The sequence below is a fragment of the Oncorhynchus mykiss genome, chromosome 29 (assembly GCF_057628025.1).
Source record: "Oncorhynchus mykiss isolate SJ-2025 chromosome 29, ASM5762802v1, whole genome shotgun sequence".
Taxonomy (NCBI): domain Eukaryota; kingdom Metazoa; phylum Chordata; class Actinopteri; order Salmoniformes; family Salmonidae; genus Oncorhynchus; species Oncorhynchus mykiss.
In genome coordinates, this window is record NC_143050.1 from 13,140,001 (window position 1) to 13,145,000 (window position 5,000).

Genomic DNA, 5,000 nt, shown 5'->3' on the forward strand with positions numbered 1-5,000 from the left:
GGGAAGAGATACCTCATTAAGGTTCATTTGATCTAAAAATATTCATTATCTGAAGAGGTCGGAGCATTAAGCAAGAAAACATGCAGAGCCTCTCATCCCTTTGAATGTGTTTAGCTATGGATTTACCTCCCATTCCCCCTTTTTCCTCACCAGACACAGGTTTTGTGAATTCTTACGTGAGTTCTGTGAATTCGTCTGAACCTTTCCTAAAATCAATATTTTTCCATTAATGTAATGGACACACGTAATATACCAAACAATAGGAACACCTTCCTAATATTGAGTTCCATCCCATATTTTGCCGTCAGAACAGCTTCAATTCGTTGGGGGCATGGACTCTAAAGCGTTCCACAGGGATGCTGGCCCATGTTGACTCCAATGTTTCCAACAGTTGTGTCAAGTTGGCTGGATGTCCTTTGGGTGTTGGACCATTCTTGATACACACAGGAAACTGTTGATCATGAAAAACCCAGCAGCGTTGCAGTTTTTGACACAAGCCGGTCCGTCTGGCACCTACTACCATACTTTTGTCTTTCCCATTCACCCTCTGAATGGCACACATACACACTCCATGTCTCCATTGTCCCAAGGCGTATAAATCCTTATTTAACCTATCTCCTCCCCTTCATCTACACTAATTTGAAGTGGATTTAACAAGTGACATCAATAAGGATCTTAGCTTTCACCTGGTCAGTCTATGTCATGGAAAGAAAATGTTTTGTATAGTCAGTGTATATGCTCTGTGATGTTAGACACAGCAGTCCTTACCTAGCAGAACACTACCTAGCTACCTTCAGGGGAGAGATCAAAGCAGTGGCAGCTTTATGGGCCAGATTGCAGCTCACAGACGGCAGCTCACAGACGGCAGCTCACAGACTGCAGCTCACAGACTGCAGCTCACAGACGGCAGCTCACAGACGACAGCTCACAGACGGCAGCTCACAGACGGCAGCTCACAGACTGCAGCTCACAGACGTCAGCTCACAGACGGCAGCTCACAGACTGCAGCTCACAGACTGCAGCTCACAGACGGCACTCGGCGTTCATTTACATTCCTTCAATTCTCTGTCTTTAGTGCTTTAGCAATTTAGTATACGTCGACTTTCATGTTTATATTCTATTTAACCTTTATTTAACTAGGCAAGTCAGTTAAGAACAAATTCCTATTTACAATGACGGCCTAGTTATAAATCCCCCCCGGCCAAACCCTCCCCTAACCCAGACGAGCTGGGCTAATGGTGCGCCTCCCTATGGGACTCCCGATAACGTCCTGTTGTGATACAGTCCAGGATTGAACCTGGGTCTGTAGTGATGCCTTAGATCACTGCACCACTCTGGAGCCCAAACTGTCATGTATGGCAGTTAAAATAGAATACAGGGAGCCCCAGGGAGCCCCAGGGAGCCCCACGCACACTTCCCGGGCCCTGTTCTTTAGTTTCACTTTTATTGTCATGCTTTCATCTTTGGAAAATAATGAATATTGGCCGCTCCTTCTTGACTTGGTTAAGCTCATTAAGTTCGCCTCCACTTTGTGTGTATGTCGTTCTTCCGTTGTCATGCCGTTTTCAACGTTCTCCATCCAGCCTGTCGTTCAGCGGGCTTGTCTTGTTTAAAATCAGGGAGAAAGTGGCCCTCGGGATTATATGGGAGTAGTGGAGTAGATTAATAGGTTAGACCCCCGGGGGACAACATGGGGATGTGGGAGGAGGTAGAGCTCATACCTGGTTCTAAGGTTGCTGCACCCACAGAAGTGGACACCCAAAGAAGGGGCATGTCACACAGTTGTCATGGCACTTTCTTGAAAACTGTCTTTTACATGTTTTTATGTATAAGATGTAATATAGAAGACTAAACTGCATTATAAATCACTTTCAGCATCATTTTGGCATACTTACACTATCTGACCAAAAGTATGTGGACATCTGCTCAACAAACATCTCATTCCAAAATCATGGGCATTAATATGGAGTTGGTAGCCCTTTGCTGCTATAACAGCCTCCACTCTCCTGGGAAGGCTTTCCACTAGATGCTGGAACATTGCTGCTATAACAGCCTCCACTCTTCTGGGAAGGCATTCCACTAGATGTTGGAACATTGCTGCTATAACATCCTCCACTCTTCTGGGAAGGCTTTCCACTAGATGTTGGAACATTGCAGCGGGGATTCGTTCCATTCAGCCACAAGAGCATTAGTGAGGTCGGGCACTTAATGTTTGGCGATTAGGCCTGGCTCGCAGTCAGCATTCCAATTCATCCCAAAGGTAGAAGAAAAGGAGGAAGGGAAGCGCTGCTAAGGTACACAATAGTAGGTTTTGGTAGACAGAAGGTGCTAAGGCAATAGTAGGTTTTGGTAGACAGAAGGTGCTAAGGCAATAGTAGGTTTTGGTAGACAGAAGGTGCTAAGGCAATAGTAGGTTTTGGTAGACAGAAGGTGCTAAGGCAATAGTAGGTTTTGGTAGACAGAAGGTGCTAAGGCAATAGTAGGTTTTGGTAGACAGAAGGTGCTAAGGCAATAGTAGGTTTTGGTAGACAGAAGGTGCTAAGGCAATAGTAGGTTTTGGTAGACAGAAGGTGCTAAGGCAATAGTAGGTTTTGGTAGACAGAAGGTGCTAAGGCAATAGTAGGTTTTGGTAGACAGAAGGTGCTAAGGCAATAGTAGGTTTTGGTAGACAGAAGGTGCTAAGGCAATAGTAGGTTTTGGTAGACAGAAGGTGCTAAGGCAATAGTAGGTTTTGGTAGACAGAAGGTGCTAAGGCAATAGTAGGTTTTGGTAGACAGAAGGTGCTAAGGCAATAGTAGGTTTTGGTAGACAGAAGGTGCTAAGGCAATAGTAGGTTTTGGTAGACAGAAGGTGCTAAGGCAATAGTAGGTTTTGGTAGACAGAAGGTGCTAAGGCAATAGTAGGTTTTGGTAGACAGAAGGTGCTAAGGCAATAGTAGGTTTTGGTAGACAGAAGGTGCTAAGGCAATAGTAGGTTTTGGTAGACAGAAGGTGCTAAGGCAATAGTAGGTTTTGGTAGACAGAAGGTGCTAAGGTACACAGTATTAGGTTTTGGTAGACAGAAGGTACTAAGGTACACAATAGTAGGTTTTGGTAGATAGAAGGTGCTCAAATAGCCCTTACACAGACTGGAGGTGTGTTTTGGTTCATTGTCCTGTTGAAAAACAAATGATAGTCCCACTAAGCCCAAACCAGATGGGATGGAGTATCACTGCAGAAGGCTGTGGTAGCCATGCTGGTTAAGTGTGCCTTGAATTCAAAATAAATCAGTGTCACCAGCAAAGCACCCCCACCCCATCACACCTCCTCCTCCATGCTTCATGGTGGGAACTACAAATGTGGAGATCATCCGTTCACCTACTCTGTATTTCACAAAAACACGGTGGTTGGATCCAAAAATCTCAAATTTGGACTCATCAGACCAAAGGACAGATTTCCACTGGTCTAATGTCCATTGCTTGAGTTTCTTGGCCCAGTAAGCCTCTTCTTCTTATTGGTGTCCTTTAGTAGTGGTTTCTTTGCAGTAATTTAACCATGAATTTCCTCTGAACAGTTGATGTTAAGCTCTGTCTGTTTTTTATTTAATTTTTTAATTGAACCTTTATTTAACTAGGCAAGTCAGTTAAGAACAAATTCATATTTACAATGACGGCCTACACTGGCCAAACCTGGATGACGCTGTGCCAATTGTGCGCCGACCAATGGACTCCCAATCACGGCCGGTTGTGATACAGCCTGGATTCGAACCTCTGCTCTGTTACTTGAACTCTGTGAAGCTTTTATTTGGGCTGCAATTTCTGAGGCTGGAAACTCTGATGAACTTATCCTCTGCAGCAGATGTCTTCCTTTCCTGTGGCCGTCCTCGTGAAAGCAAGTTTCATCATAGCGCTTGATGGTTTTTGTGTCTGCACTTGAAGAAACGTAATGTCTTAAAGTAATGATGGACTGTTGTTTCTCTTTACTTATTTGAGCTGTTATTGCCATAATATGGACTTGGTCTTTTACCGAATAGAGCTATCTTCTGTATACCACCCCTACCTTGTCACAACACAACTGATTGGCTCAAACGCAATAAGACTTTTAACAAGGCACACCTGTTAATTGAAATACATTCCAGGTGAGACTACCTCATGAAGCTGGTTGAGAGAATGCCAAGAGGGTACAAAGCTGTCATCAAGGTAAAGGGTGGCTACTTTGAAGAAACTTAAATATTAAATATATTTTGATTTGTTTAACACTTGTTTGGTTACTACGTGATTCCATATGTGTTATTTCAGAGTTTTGATGTCTTCAGTGTTATTCTACAATGTAGAAAATAGTAAAAACAAAGAAAAACCCTGGAATGAGTAGGTGTGTCCAAACTTTTGACTGGTACTGTGCTTTTGAATATATAGTGTATTTTACTAACACCAGATTTGTAAATTGTCTCCTTTATACAACTCACATCTCTTCCTAATTGGTAATTGGCAATAGCAGACATTGCTGACATTCTGATGTCCCACTAGTACAGTGTTTATCCAGTTCTCGTTCCAAAACAGTAAAGGCTCCAGCAGCAGCAGGTGTGTGTGTGTGTGTGTGTGTGTGTGTGTGTGTGTGTGTGTGTGTGTGTGTGTGTGTGTGTGTGTGTGTGTGTGTGTGTGTGTGTGTGTGTTGATCAGAGCAGAGTCTCTTCCTCCTGCCAATACTCCCAGAGTCCTGTTTGATTGGAGTGTTTCTCTGAGAGCATTATAAATACCATGAAGACAGTTGGTTCCCAGAGCTTTATGGCTCCCTGGGTGCCTGTTGTCAAAACCTGCCATCTTGTTGGGAATAAATAGATAATTGGCAGGGAAGAGATCCATATCCCTTCCTACCCCTCCTGTGAGTTGTCCTTCATCATGACTGGGGGAGGAGGGGGGGGGGGGGGGTTATGACACATGTAAGTGCTACTGGGTAAGTGGACTGACTGAACTGTGCGGTTATCAGTCTACATAATGACAGACAACCCAGTGAAACACAGTG

The 5,000-nt window shown here is 43.9% G+C and overlaps 1 protein-coding gene across 1 annotated transcript in view; it reads left to right on the plus strand.

Annotated features, from left to right (window-relative positions):
• Positions 1 to 5,000, plus strand: part of LOC110510172 (dachshund homolog 2) — a gene marked incomplete at its 3' end in the record, with an annotated part of 232,295 nt that overhangs the window by 214,421 nt on the left and 12,874 nt on the right. The window lies entirely within an intron of this gene.